Source organism: Tenrec ecaudatus, chromosome 3, assembly GCF_050624435.1.
Source record: "Tenrec ecaudatus isolate mTenEca1 chromosome 3, mTenEca1.hap1, whole genome shotgun sequence".
NCBI lineage: Eukaryota > Metazoa > Chordata > Mammalia > Afrosoricida > Tenrecidae > Tenrec > Tenrec ecaudatus.
In genome coordinates, this window is record NC_134532.1 from 183,655,151 (window position 1) to 183,671,015 (window position 15,865).

The 15,865-nt window shown below is 46.9% G+C and overlaps 1 long non-coding RNA gene across 1 annotated transcript; it reads left to right on the forward strand.

Moving 5' to 3' along the window:
* Positions 1-1,669: 1,669 nt before the first annotated feature.
* Positions 1,670-13,093, forward strand: LOC142443711 (uncharacterized). Its single transcript, XR_012783522.1, has 4 exons — positions 1,670-1,790; positions 2,887-3,179; positions 11,294-11,426; positions 12,788-13,093. It is a non-coding gene; the product is annotated as an uncharacterized LOC142443711 (long non-coding RNA).
* The last annotated feature ends 2,772 nt before the right edge of the window (positions 13,094-15,865 follow it).

A 15,865-nucleotide genomic window follows, 5' to 3' on the forward strand; every position in this document is an offset into this window, starting at 1 on the left:
GGGTGCTAACTACAAGGTCATGGTGCAAACCTGCCAACTAGATGAGGCTGTCTGCGCCTACAAAGATTCACAGCCTCGGAAACTCTGCACTGTCGGGTGCTGTGAGTGGGAATCCACCCAGTGGCAGTGGGCAGGCTGGTTTCTTTCTGGCTTTGTTGAGCTGGTGAGGGAGCCCTGGTAACACCGTGGTTAAGCATTTGGCTGCTAAGTGAACTGCTTTGAACTCACCTGGGAAGAAAGACGTGGTAGTCTATCTGCTTCCGCAAAGATTAAAAAGTCAACCGACCAAATCCACTTCCACTGAGTCTCTTGAGACTCATCATGACATTAGACGGGGTTTCCGAGGCTGCGACACTGACAGAAGCAGACAATCTCATCTTTCTGCAGCACAGTGGCTGATGAGCTTAACCCTCTGATCTTGCAGTTTACAACAGACAGGCCTCCTTGAAAGATTTCACTGGCAACCTTGAGAACCAAACCATGGCAGCTCCACCACACGACCGAGTAGAACTGCTTCTCGGCGTTTCTGAGACAAAATCTGCCTGGGCACAGGCAGACTCATTCTTCCCCGCAGAGCAGCTGGTGAGCTTGAACCGCCAAACTGGCAGTTAGCAGCCGCAAACGTAACCCACTACACCACAGATCAACATGCCATAAATATGAGAACCTTAGAAACCCTACAGGCCAGCTCTACTCCGTCCTACGGGGTCTCCATGCGTCAGAACGGATGTGATGGCCTGACCTGATTCAAGTCCCTGCTTTAAACCTGTGTTGGGCTGCCCAGGGGGATCACTTTGGGGCCTATTGGTAGGGACGATTGGATTGGTATGAGTTGGAACCCACTAGGACAGCAGCCCTCAACCTGTGGGTCGAGGCCTCTTTTGGGGTCAAACGACCCTTTCACAGGGGTCACCCGATTCATAACAGTAGCAAAATGACAGTGATGAAGTAGCAATGAAAATAATTTTATGGTTGGGGGTGTGTGTGTCACCACAGCATGAGGAACTGTATTAAAGGGCCGTTGGAGGCACGACAAGTAGGATAATATGTCTCACACAAGGAACCTTGATGGTGTTATTGGTTAGTCATTGGGCTGCTAGGCTCAGGGTTGGCAGATCAAACCTACCAGTTGCTGCTTGGGAATCAGATGAGGCTGTCAGCTCCCATAAAGATTTATAGCCTAGGAGACCCTACATCGTGTCCCCTTGAATTGGAACCAGCTCAAGGGCAGCAAGTTTTGTTTGTTTGTTTTTATTGCCTCATACACAAACTTACTTAGCCGAGCTAGTTTCTTTAGCTGTGGAGAAGAAAAGGAGGGAGGGGGAAAGAGAGAACAAAAAGGTGGAGGAATAAAAGGGAAAGAGGAAAAAAACAAGAGCAAAACGGGAGAGAGACAGAAGTGAGGGGAAAAAACAACAAACAAAATGTGTGTGTGTGAGAGAGAGAGAGTGAGAGAGCAGGAGCTGCAGGAGGAGATGTGGAGGGGAGAAAGCAGGCTGCCTTCCTCACGCGGCCCAGCCCCCACCCTATCACAGCTATCCTATAGCCATCACCTTTGTACTGACCCTGGGACAGAAATAAATGAAGTGCTTCGCCGGTACAAGACACCCAGCAGCAGAGGCCTGCCGGCTCGGAGGCCATTTTCTGAGCACCTCCCTTAATCAGATGAGACTGCTGCTGGGCAGAGAATCCAGCCCCGCCTGGGTCCCGCCCTCCATGCAAATGAAGAAGGCAGTGAGGTGGATAATTAAGGGCAGTGATGTGAATAATTCCGAACTGATAATCCAAAGGTAATGAAATGCATTATGGGGGGGGGGGCGCACAGCAGATTTCGCCCCCACTCCAGGGCTGCTTGATGATAAAATGAGGTTGTTAGCTCTTGGCTAAGCAGGGAGCAGCTGACTCTGAGGGGCAGGCATCGGGAGGCGGGGCCAGAGGGGAGGGCGCCCCAGGATGAAGAATTCCTGTAGCCTTTAGGAAGGAGAGGCTTGCGATGGGCTTTTAAAGAGGGGGTGGGGGTGGAGGCTGGGGGAAGGGCGAAAGGGAGACCCACGCAAAGTGAATAATTTGGCTAATTTATCAAACAACCGAAAGGAAATGCCCCGGCAGGCTAGCCAGTTACCCGAGAGCCTGGGATCGCATGTATGCTCCCTTCTACTATTATTTTCGAAACATTCTTATTTTTACTTAGATTAAAAAATATATCCAATAATGGGAAACAAATGAGCACAGGGGTGGAGGAGAAAAGAAGTTGGCTGGGCTCCATTCCTCCCCAGGAAGGACAGTCTGGAAGCTGAGGAGGGGGGCTCAGTTGGACTTGGCCAGGGGGCTCCAGAGCCCTCTGCTGCGAGGAACAGCCAGCCCTCTGCCAAGTTCAGCCTGTGTGTGCATTTGGCGGCCCCAGGGCGCACAACAATGTGATCAAAGACTACTGTTTTGTGTATGTTGGGGTTTGGGCTCCCATATCCTTTCTCACTGCCACGGAGTCGCCCCAGCTTCTGGAGAGGCTCTTTGGGGCCAGGCAGAACTGCCTCTGAGATTCCAAGAGGAACTGAGAGTAGAAAGCCCGTCTTGTTATCTGGAGCTGTGGGTGGTTTTGAACTGCTGACTTTGCAGTTAGCACCCCGGCTCTTAACCACGCTGCCCCCAGGATATTTTCTCCCTAGCATGTATATACGTGAGGGTTTCCAAAAGTCAGTAGGAAATGATGATCTTTTGATCCCATTTTTTTCCCATGAACTTTTCTCCTCCTAGAAGTTCTATGGGCTTCTGTAACTAGTTACATTTCTTTCCTGAAGCTTTTGGGTTGAGTAGGAGCGATGAACATGTTGCTGCCATTGTTCGTTGCCCTTGAACCTGCTCTTTGAATCTGCTCTCCACGCATAGTGACCTTCTGCCTAACACACTAGACCATGGTCCCATCCGGCGCTCTCGTGGTATTTTGAGCGCCTTCAACGTCAGAGGCTCATCCACCAGCATTGGACTGAACCATGTTCCTGGTACTGGGCTGGCGGTTCCGAGTGGCTAGTCTCCGGAAGAAGCTCACAGAGCGTCCTTCAGCCTAGAAGCTCTGCTGAAACCGGGCCAACCTGGAGGACCTGGTTGGCTTTTCACTACCGGTGACACAGCTTCCCGGATGATGGCAACTCTGCAGCCCCTCCCCTCTGACAAACTGTCAGGTGAGCGGTGCACTATCAGTGTGGAATAGACTCCTTATTTGATTAAATGATGGGCTGGTCAAACTGGGGAGCTTCTGGCCGGCACGAAGCCGGGAAAGGATGACTGATGCTTGCCCACTCTTACTAACGAAACAAAAGGGGAGACTGGGTAATGCATTATTTATTTTGTGAAGACGTTTGCTTAATAAAGGCTGTCTGCTCTCTCTCCAAGGAGCCCTAGTGGAGTAGTTGTTACACGTTGGGTCAGCAGTTCTAAACCACCAGCCTACTTCCTCTGTAGGAGAAAGACGAGGCTCTCCACTCCAGTAAAGAATTACAGTTTCAGAAACGCACGGGGAAGATCTACCCTGTCCTATTGGGTTGCTGTCAGAATTGACTCGATGGCAGTGAGTTTATTGTTTTGTGTTGTGTTTTTGGTCTGCCTCCTGAAAATAAAACCCATACTGTCTTACCCCTGTTTTTATTTTTAAACGTAATGTGGGTTAGAACTTTGAATATTTATCTCATGACGTTGCTTTGGACATCCGATTGACCAGAGGTTGGTGTTGTGACTGAGTTCAGGGGCTGGGTGAGTACTGAATCATTGTGCATTGCCACAGAATTAAGGTTCTTCGGCCACACTGAATTTTTTGCAGGGTTACTGTAGTCTGTCATATGGGATTTTCCAGAGTTTTAAGTCTTGTCCTAGTAGTGTCATTACATATGTGTGTGTGTTTGCACTATACCTTGATAGCACAGAGGGCTAAGCATTGGATGCGTACTGCACGGTCAGTGGTTTGAAATCACCAGGTGCTCTGCGGGGCAAAGAGGAGGCTTTCCAACCTCAGATACTCACAGGAGCTGATTTACTCTGTCCTATGAGGTCGCCGGGAGTTGGCGTCAACTTGATGGCAGTGAGGTTGCGTCTTTCAAAGAATGTTTGAGTATCTAAGAATGTTATTTTATATATATGTATATATACACTAAAAATTAAAAAATTTAGGATGACACCAACTGCAAAAAAGTTGTGATGACAATTAAGTAAGATGTAAGTTGCATAATGCAGGAGAACTGTACGCAGTGACAGGCCAGTTCTGCTGCCCGCTTGAAGGAAGCCCAAGGGTGCTTATGAGGGACACAGTCCCTACTGGGTAATTCTTTGAGCATAGGTAAACCTGCTTGCACTCTAAGGCCCTGCCCCCTCACTGTCCGAATGATAACATATTCTAGTAAGAGTTTAAGAAGACATAAAGCAAGAAGACTGGAGGAGAAGCAGAGGAGCTCCCCGCTTTCCGTTGACAGATAACCCCCCATTCAGAGGTCCCGACTCATCGCAACACCGGGCAGTTTCCGAGACTAAATCTTTACAAAAGCAACCAGTCTCACCTTTCCCTGAGAGGGGCTGGGGAGTTCGAAATACTGACTTTATGCTCAGCAGCCTACCATCTCTCCCGCAGGGCTCCCTTAGGATGTTCACTCTCAGGGAATTCTGTGAGTAGTACTAGCAAGTGATCAAACCCAAAGGAACAGGCAGGCAGGTGAGAAAGTGCGGTGTCGGGCAGACTCCCAAGCTATGACTGCACCCTAGAGGGGTTGTGGGAAAACCGCCTTGGATTTGTGGTCCTAAGTGTGGGGCATGGTGTGGACCGCTCAATCCTGTGGGTGACCCGTGGCCATCAAGTCAATTCCAAATCATAGGGATCCTGTAGGATACAGTGGATCTGCTCCATAGGGCTTCTGAGACCAGATGGTTACAGGAGGGGACGGCCTCCTCTTTCTCCCACAGAGTAACGGGTGGGTTCGAACCTTCGAGTTAGAAGCCTGACACTTATCCTACAGGGTCAACTGCTCCCCTGATGGGGCTAATTCGGGTTGTTATCATTGGGTCGTTCTTTTGCTGTGTTTGCTTAGGTTCATACACATTGCTCTTATGGTGTTCCTAATCATTGAGATTATGACCGCACAGTTCTATAGTTGGACGTGTTTGCTAGGGTCGGGGCTCGTGGGCATTTGTTCTCATTTTTCTTAGGGCTCTCTATTCTGGGAGAGAGTTACCATCTCAGAAACCCCCAGGCGGCAGTTCTACCTTGTTCTATGGGGCCGCTGTGAATTGGCCTTGACTTGATGGCAGTGAGTCAGGTTTTTCTTTTCTTTCGTTTTGGTTTGTGGGTTTTGGGAAATTGCTCAATTCTTTGCTAGGCTCATATTTGTGGGATGATGCTGTTTTGGAATTTGGATTCTTTTTGTGCATTGTCAAATTGCACCCTTATCACCATTGAAAACAACATTTTATTTTATGTGTGCCCAAGTATAAGGAATACAATGAGTAAAATGTTTCAACTTTTGGTAAATTAATTTCTTTTGGCATGGTAAGGATCAATATAATCCCATCACCCAATGTGGAGATTGATCCAATCCTCGCATTCCCACTCCTCCAGCCCTGTCACCAGGCACTCTTGCTCTCTGATGCAGCCATCTGAAGCTACGTCAAGTTCAAAGGACTTGATTTTTCAAATGACCTACTGTGGACACCCACCAGGAGGCCTGGTAGTGCAGTGGGTTTGGGGCTGCTAACTTCCAGGCCAGTGGCTTGAACCTACCTGTTCCTTAGAGCAGATGTTCTCATTAACCAGAAAGTCCATGAGCCTCAGTGATCAAGGCACCCATCAGCTAGTCCTACACGAAAGACTAAATCATGCCTTCTGAAGCTGGCTAATATCAAACTCAGATGAGTCTCTTCTGGCCTGGTCACTTCCTACTTGCCAGCACAAATGATCAGAGGTGACCTGGAGATCCCAGACCAAGGCACTCCAATTACACCAGGCTCTTTTCTCCATCACTCACTCACTGCCATTGCATAGCGATGCTAATTAACTTCCTTAGGGTAAGACTCACAGTCCTTTACCTCATAATTTCATCCACAAAATTAATGACTTTCCTTATTAATGGTTTCATTTCCCTGATGGCCAATGAAATGAAAAGTTTACTCAATTAGCCTTTAAATGGACTCTTTGCAAAAAAGAAGAAAACTGTATCACTCCCAAGGCTGTCATCCAATGCTATTGTTGTTTGGTGCCGTCTAGTCGGTTGCGATTCACAGCAACTGTGCCCAACAGAGCAAAACCCCGCCTGCTCCTGCACCATCCTCACAACTGTTGCAGCCACTGTGTTGACTTGTCCATCTCCTCGAGGCCCTTCCTTTCTTTCACTGCCCCTCCACTTTACCAAACAGGATGCCCTTCTCCTGGGACACGTTTCTCCTGACAAGAGGTCCAAAGTATAGAAGACAAAGTCTTACAAAGTTTTCTTCTTCCAAGACAGTATGATTTCCCCTCTTCGCAGTCCATGGTACTTTCAATATTGTCCATCAGCACCACAATCCAAACGCATTGATTCTTCTTCAGTTTTTCTCATTCAATGTCCAATTTTCATATACATGGGAGACAATCGAAAATACTATGGCTTGGGCCAGGGGCACCTTTGTTTTTAATACTCTAAAAAAATGTTGTGCAGCAGATTTACCCCAGGCAACACGTCTTTTGATCTAGCCCAATAATTTCCACTTAATAAGCCATTTCATATGGAATTTTCCAGAGGTAATATAATACAGCTTTAATCTCACATCATTTTATTGTTGTTATCTGTTTAAATCAATAGAAATGCATTGTTTCAAGGTCCTGAAGGCTAGACATCCAAAATCCAGGTGTCAGAGGGTTATGGGCTCTCTCAAGGCTCTGGGGCAGTGGTTCTCAACCTTCCTCATGCCGCGACCCTTTCATACAGCTCCTCGTGTATTCTGATTGACAAACTCACAGACTGAGAACTGCTGCTCTAGAGGGTGTTGCTTCTGATGCCCACTGGTTTATAGAGACACCTCTCCAACCCGTCACTGTCTCGGTCACCACAAGGCTGCCTTCCATCTAGCACAGCAGTTCTCAACCTGAGGATCTCAACCCCTTTGGGGGTCGAACGACCCTTTCATAGGGGTCGCCCAATTCATAACAGTAGCAAAATGACAGTGATGAAGTAGCAACAAAAATGATGTTATGCTTGGGGGTCACCACCACATGAGGAACTGTATGAAAGGGTCGCGGCACGAGGAAGGTTGAGAACCACTGCTCTGGCACATTTGAAAGCACACACATGTCATCACAACTTCAACACTTGATCAAGTTGACATGACACAATTAGCTAGATAAGTACTTGATGATGAAGACAACTTCTGGTTTCAAGATGCTTCACTGAGCATACATTGCAGACTCTTCCTCTCTTGCCCAAACCCAACGACTGCTAGAAAGTAGGGGGAGAAATAGCAGCTTCATTGACATTAGATATGCTTAGATGGAATAGAAAAACAAAAGTTAGCTATGCTTTTGTTTATAATTAGAAATATGTTTAAATTAACCCCAAAAATGGAACATACAGATAACGGGGGGGGGGGGGGACTTTGTAAGTAAATGCTAATAAAAAGACCAACCTGTACTAATTTGTTGTATGTGTGCCGCTATGATATTGGATGCTCTGCCTCCACTATATCAGCAGGGTCACTCATGGTGAACTGGTTTCAGAGGTGGGTTGAGACTAAGACAGACTAAGGAGAAAGGATATCGTATGTACTCGTGTATAAGCCAGGTTTCAGCACATTTTGAATGCAGTTTTGTGGTAAAGTGAGCTTCCTTGGCTGATATGCAGGTTGGCTTCTACTCAAGTATATACAGCAGTGACCTCCCGAGAAGGAGAAATGACATCGCTATGGAGTGCAACAGAGTGTTATCTGATCCAGCGCTGGAAGATGAACCCCAGGTTGGGAGCCCTAGAAATGCCTAATGGTTGCACCAGCAACCTTAAGCAAACCGAGGATTGTGAAAATGGTGCAGGTACCAGGCAACATTACGTTATGCTATAAATGGGCCAACATGAATCAAAGCCAATTTGATGGCAACTGTGATGATTAGATTTTATGTCAGCCGTGTGAAGAGTGTGCATTCGATCCCTTGGCTGAATACAGCACAATTGCTTCACCTGTGGTCAGTTCCTTTTCTACTTGTTGACTGTATTTTCTTGTGGCTATCTCCAGAGAGTAAGGAAATATTCCTGGGAGTCTTTCAGCTGATTACTCCTCACATCCCATTGACAGGTGTTCACTCCTGATCAATTAATGGATTACCTTCAGCACAAGCAGAACTACTCTTGGAATTGGGAATTGGCCAATTCCCCCAGACACATTGCTCTGTGGGAGGGGGCATAGAGACATAAATCAAATTCAGATTATTTCTGGAAGAAAAGAGTTAGTTTAGGTGGGATTGATCCTGAGAGGGTAACCAATAATGTGCTTGGTCGAGGTAAGTTCTATTAGCTCAACAACTTTTACATATCGAGATGCCTGTTGTGTTGGACACCAAAGGGGTTGTTGGTTAGAGCCATGGTTCAATTCTTGAAGAGATGGCTTTGGGCTAGAGATATAGAGAACTGGGCTAGAACAGAGATTTGAGATCTGACCATCATTAACACCCAGCTTGTAATTGAATTCCTGAGCCAGGATACATAACTTCCAAGAGAGATACAGAGGTTCAAGAAGAAGATGGTCTGCAACAAGATTCAGAATTTCTATCTTCCATATTATTAGATAAGATGTTATCTTATTTATCAAAAGTATGACTATACCTGGTATCCATAATATTAGCAAATTATACAACCACACATTTATTTGTTTATTGCTAGGTGTCATGAAAATTTTGTTCTTCGCCGACCAAAATTGTCCCTGACCAAATACAAGAGATGACATACTCCCACACTATTGTGAGGACAGCATTGTGTCCTGGTATTAGTAGCCTGTAAACTTTTAGCTTTGGGGGTATATTTTGCATCCACTCTCTGAGCTCAGAGGGCACTAAGTTAATCTCATAAGCGCCATCTCTTAGAAATGGAACTCAATAGCAGTTCATTTCTTGTTTACACTAAAGTCCAAGATGGGTTATTGAGTTGGGAAGACCTGCTCTTTCATCCATCAAGTCCTCTACTGGAGCCTCGGCTTTCTCTACAGAGAGGGAAGCGCGAGAGCACAGAGAGGATTCCATAGGAGCATTTCTGGACCACGCCTCGAAATGGTAATGCACTCACCTGGCCACAGCTAACTGCAAGGAAATCAGAAATGTAGTCTAGCTGTGTGTCCAGGAGGAAGAAGAGAAGGGACGTGATGGGCATCGTCCGAGTCTCAAATGTGCCCTAGATTGAGTGGAACATTTCCATCATGTCAAAATGTAAATGTTTTTACTTGATGTCTCGTTTCTCACTAATATCTTGGTACCATTCATGAGACTTTTCGTAGTCTGTGTTCTTCTTCAATGATTACAGCTTGGAAGTTCTTCGTATTTCAGATCTCTATTTAGAATCTTCCAGGTGTTACTCTCACCTCCTCTACTATTCCATCCTCTTTTCAATGTTCTCTGTCTTCCATTTTGCAGATTGTCCATTCAGTGTCTAATGCTGAATCAGACACTGTCTAATACTTGGTAGGTTTCATTCCAGGATCAGGAGAGTTCTTACATATGGTTCAGCTACTTTTATGCATCTCAAAACTCTTAATCTTTGTGTGAAGCGGTCAAATGTGAGACCCATTAACTTAGTCGAGTTATCAAAACTCAAAATAATGCCAAATTAACAGAAACTCTGAAATGCACACAATCCTCTAAAACACTTTAATGGGCCAGGTGGAGTTCAAAGCCTGCAACTTGCGCTTTAACGTGATGAGTGGTCGAATTGGTGACAAGACTAAATAAAGCGATGTTTGGGAAGTCCTAATCAGCAATCACGTCCCCTTCCCTGCCTTTGCCAACATTTGAAAACTAACCAGCATGCTTGTCATATGAACCAAGCCTGATGAGGTGAAAATCCGCGCCCAGCTGAACCTGGGGGAAACATCCCTGAGCATTTCAGATATATCGATATTATTTTTTTCCCAATGTTGTCATCACCATCCAGCTCACCGCGGTTGCTTGGGGATCCATTAAGCCACAGCTGTTGCAATTAATTGTACCATGATAGCCTGAAGAGACAAGCCCTAGCAGCGGCCACCTTTGTCCCAGGGAGCAGCAGGTCCTAACAGGACGCCTTGGCAGGCCCTAAGGCAGGCCTGGGTTCTTTGGACTCCTCCCTGAAGACAATCAGTAGCTTGATAGGTGGGGCCGGGGCCAGGCTTAGGCTGGGGTTGGGGCTGGGCTGAAGCTGGGGTGGGGCTGGGGCTTGGCCTGGGTAGTGGCTGTCTCTAAAGGGCAGGGATTTCATTAGCTTGCAGGTACCCTACTCATTTACTCTGGCTGGGTGACTGGGCCTTCAGCAAAGTAAAGCAGTCTGGGAACCATGAACAGGAAACCTGACAATTCGTTGCTTTTTTAAGAGAGTGAGTCTACAGTCCATCAATTAGCCTTTTGTAGAAAGCAGCCAGCCTACCTCCTCCCATCTGGGTCTTCCCTGCTCCCAGCCAGCAGAGAATCCTCCGCAGAGGCAACAATGATGAGGCTTTGTCCCACCGACTCTGGAAAGATCAATCTTTGGAGAAGGACATCATGCTGGCTAAACGTGGAGGGGCAGCAGAAAAGAGGAAGGCTCTCAAGGAGAGAGACCGACACAGGGGCTGCACTAATGGGCTCCAGCACAGGAACCACTGTGAGGAAGGGACAGAACTGCGCAGTGGTTGAGCTGCTGCCCACAGGGTCGTTCTGGGTTGGCACCAACTGGATGGCTCCTAACAGCAGCCTGCTTGAAACTTGATGAGCATTTTACTACACAATTGGCGTGTCATGCCTTGGTTGTTTTTGAAGAAATTATTTGCATAAATAACCTGTTCTGTCACTTGTTCCGAAGGCAGATTCAGGGCCTTAAATCCTATCTGGAGAGAAACCTGGGCAGAAGCACGTCTGATCTGGCCACGTGTTTATCTGCTGGATGTTCATACATCTCCCTTGTATTGTTCTTATTGGAGGTGGGGGGTAATTAGTGTTTCCACTTCATGCTTGTGGAAAAACAAGGTTTGGGGTGATCTTCTGCCAAAGAAATGCTGAGATTGAAAAATCAGAGTCTGTCGTTTTATGTCTTGTCTTTTGGGAAACGTCGACTTTGTTGTGGCGTAACCAAAGCCCTGGGGCAACTAAGGAAACCAGGAGACTCAAGATGGACATGCCAGCCTACAGCTGAAGAGTATGTGCCAGACTGGAGGAGCCGAGGCCTGGGAAAGGCGGGGGTCCCCGGGGATAGGGAAGGTCATCTGAGGTAGGTTTCCTTGGTGCTATTTCTCTCTGGACAGACGTGTTGGCTCACTGACCATTGGTTGGGCCACCTGGCACAGTCAGTGAGCCTCCATGAAATGTGTCACTGCTGCTGAAGACGAGCAATCATTGTTAGGATGGAGTCCATTGATACGGTCTGAGGTCGTTAATTGTACCAACCTGGCTGATAAATACGGGCCATCCATGAAGTCAGCAACAATATGGTACCTTGGGAGTGGGGTACTGGAGAAAAAAAATCATAAGATGGAGAATCCTCTCCTTCATGGTAGTTTTTCTTGTCTAGCCAGAGGTCAGATAAAGCCACACTATTTACTTGGTTTTCTGGGGAAAATATGGGAAATATGAAAATAGAAAGTTTGTAAGTCCACTTGCTTTGAGTCATTAAAATTTGATCTTTAGATGGGTTTAGGCCACGCCTGCAAAGAAAGCTATGCAAACAAAGATATACCCCACCCAGTGCTTTGGAGTACTCAGGAACCAATGGTCTTTGTCAGAAGCTGGAAAAAATCTGGAACCATGAAGAAAACTCCTCTCTGGGACTGAATATTAAAGGGAGCATGTGGGCAGGCTAAAATGCTTGCTAGGTGACCACCTGGATCTACTTGTTGAGTGGAAGTGGGAGAAATGCAGCAATAAAGAGACAGGTTGAGTTTGGCCACTGACACCTGTGGACTTGGTTTACAGGGAAAAAAGAAGACAAGAGCAGGTTGACTGGTCTAAAGTTCATGGCCTAGCACGAGGGGGCTAGGCTTGTTGAGTATTGGTGAGAGCCCGTGGTCTAAAGGCAAGGTGACCAATGGGCACCCTGTGGAGGCTGAGTGAGGCAGCCCACATTGAGTTGACCAGAACCCGACCAGATGGAGATTTTTGAGCCTGTGAATTGGTGCATATTGTAGCTGACTTCATGGATGGCCTGTCCGGATTTGACTTTGTTTATGGATGCAGACTTCACAAGGTTCCAACTGGAATGAAGACTCTTCATGTCGAAAATATGATTGTCTCCTCAGAGCACTGGGTTGATGTAAGTGGGCAGTATATAAATTGGATACCCAACATTGGGGGGATAAAGGCATGAAGTGGTTGGCTTACAAACTTTCATAGGTGGGGAGAACATATTCAGAGGATTATAGGATTTAGGTGCAGGTGTTACTTAATTGCAATTGTGAAGCTAAAGAATTATGTACAGGTGCCAGGTTGGCAAGGGGTGGATTTAGGTAGTTAGTTTATTGTGCCAACCTGGCCAATAAACACATGTGGGGTTAATTGAAGGGTGGGGGTATAAATGGCTCGGTGAGCCTCACCTTTCTAGTTCTCAGGTCTCTTGCTTTCTGGTGGTTGGACCAGGGTGAAGCTGCCTTAGCCAGTTCCCTGCTTTAGCTGGCAAGGCTCACTTCCTGCAAGACATCCCTGAGGAGAAGAAACATGGGCCTACCCCGATACTGCCCTGAGCGCTGGAGCAGCAGTGTGGAGACCCCTGCCAGCGCTGAGATGTTTGCAGCTTCACTGAATTGGCTTTCCTCCTGCAGTCGGCATCATTGTGTCTGGTTTGTGAGATGGAGGAGGACTTTGTGGATTGGTGATGGACATATGGGTTAACGGGTTAATGTTGGACTTGTGGGATTGGGCTGCACTGGGTTGGAATGTTTTCTTGATGCGCACTTAACCTTTATATAAAACTCTCTTGTATACATGAGTTTTTGTGGATTTGTTTCTCTAAAGTACCTGGACTAACACACGGTCACGCTGTAGTTTTGGACCTAAGGGGCTGATCTTCCAGCCTGCTCTATTGGACCATGTTCTGTGGTGAGCTAGAGGTTTACACTGACTACTTTTCAGAAGTAGATCCCTAGGCTTTTCTTCCTGTTCTGGCTTCGTCTGGAAGCTCTGCTGAAACCGGTCCCCCGTGGGTGATCCTGCTGATGTTTGAAATACTGGTGGCAGAGCCTCCAGGATCAAAGCACTATCCTCTTCACCACAATCCAAGAAGTATGGCCAGTGCGCTCCTTAGAGGCAAGGATGGAAAAACTCTGTCTTACATACTACAGACATATTGTCGAGAGAGATCAGTCCTGGAGAAACACATCATGTTTGGTAAAGTGGATGGGCAGCGGAAAAGAGGCAGGCCCTCAACGAGGTGGACTGATACTGTGACTACAGCAACCAGCTCAGGCATGGGGACAACAGTAAAGGTGACGCAGGACCGTCTGGTATCGTGTTCTCTTGTGCATGGGGCCACTATGAGTTGGAGATGACTAGCTGACACCTACCAACAACATAGTACAACAAATTGACAGGCAGGTGGTGGCTCTCATCTATACAACCTGTCAAGAGACTCTACAAAGCAACCTTTCCCCAACTCTCTGGAAGTGGAAGAACATGTAAACCATAGAGATGGGCACAAGTGCAGACACCAGATCCCGTACTTGAACTCAATTCAATCAGCATACAGCGTAGCTCATCTGGCCTCATGTACAGAGCCTTTCTCCAAAATCCCTCCCCACCCCACCCCCTAGTCCAGTGGTTCTCAACCTTCCTAATGCTGCGACCTGTTCATACAGTTCCTCATGTGGTGGTGACCCCCAAGCATAAAATTATTTTCATTGCTACTGCATCACTGTCATTTTGCTACTGTTATGAATCAGGCGACCCCTGTGAAAGGGTCATTCAACCCCCCAAGGGGTCGCGACCCACAGGTTGAGAACCGCTGCTCTAGTCCATACAGTCTCAGTGACTGGGGATGTCAGAGGATGTTTCAGTGGCACAGTGGTTAAGTGCCAACTGAAGAAGTGGTGGTCAGAGCCACCAACTACCCTGCAGGAGCAAGTTGTGACAGTTGGCATACATATAATTTACAGCCCTGGAAACTATGGAGCAGTTATGCTCTGTCCTGTGAGGGTCACTATGGGGTGGAATGAATTTGAGGACACGGGGTTAAGTATACAATTCAAAGACCTGGCTACTATTACGGCAGGCTTCCAGTCAACCCAAGACGATGACGACAACAACAACATCTTTCAATGATGGTACACCATCTCAGGCAGCAGGAGGAAGGTCACTCCTCGCAGATGCTTCCACAGGAACATAGAAGTCAAAGTCATCAACCAGTGCCTGCCTTTGTGTGTATCGGATTCAAGGTGTGAATGCAGCCCGATGCCCTTACAGTGGACTTTCGCCAAGTGTTTGCCACATGCAGGGCACTCCGCTCAGTGCTCTGCGCCCATTTGCTCTCTTAATCCTCACATCTTTTTGGGGAGCTGTAAGAGGCGCTCGTGAGTATTTTTGTCATTGTGTAGATGTGAAAGCAGAGGCATAGAGAATTTGGGGAATCTGTTTGGGGTCACAGTGACTGTTATAGAAAGAGTTAGGATATAACCCTTGGTTAGCAATAAAGTTGGGGGGGAAAAAAGAGTTAACATTTGAACTCAAGTGTCTGGCTCCAAGGCATTGTCAGTTCAAAAACAGGTCATGCAACATACTACAGGTGATAGTGTCCATAGAGGGCCAACCGGGTTAAACCCGAGAGCAACTAAAAAGAAAGTTCGTTTCCCTCGCCCACTTAGAGGGAGCTTCAAAGCCAAACATCACTAATTGGAACACACGTGAAAGTTTACCAGGAGAGTTCAAGGCCCTTTCACCAAGGCAGTTAAGCTATGATTCATAACCAAGCGACCCTAGAACCTCAATTTCCATGCAGGGAGCATTGTGGGTGGCGCACTCCAGTTCCCAAGCCCAGTTTCCTTCCTCCCCTGGGCTCTCGGCTCCACCCTGGGTGGCCTTCCATGCATGATATCCACATGAGCATGTTACATTAAATCTTCAACAGGAAAAAGGCAAAGATACATCGAAGCATGGGGGAAACCGTAAGCGTGAGACTATGATGGCGCCCAAGGAGCCACAGCCCAGGGGCTTCCTACAGAGGCTACGAAAAACAAAGCAAACTGTCACAACAACCAGGGCTGGGGCAGATCCGTTCATCACAGTTGCAGACCTAACTGTCGAAACAGGAAAGGGATGGACATTGAGATGTATACACTGTTGCAGATTATAAAGGTTTCCAGGAGCTTAAATTCTGAGAACTAGGTTTTTGGAAGATTTTCAGCAGAGAGGCCTAAATTAATTTTCGAGATTCCACATAGATTCAGCCTCCGGTGAGTTCTTTCTGACCACTAAGCAGCAATGGGAAAAATGTTGTCCTCAGTCAGGGTGTGTTTGAAAGTGCCCTAGCCAGCCAAGGGAGGGACTTGCCTGGGCGTGCCCTTGATGGAAATTGGGATCCTAAGTTCTTAACTGTCTTGCTGGAAGGACCTTGGACTAATCTTGTAAACATTATATATCTGCAATAGTATATCTTATCCTGAACCTTTTTCCACTTCCTACAGTTCCACCTCTCACGGTTGATGGCACCAATCATTTTTTAAAAAT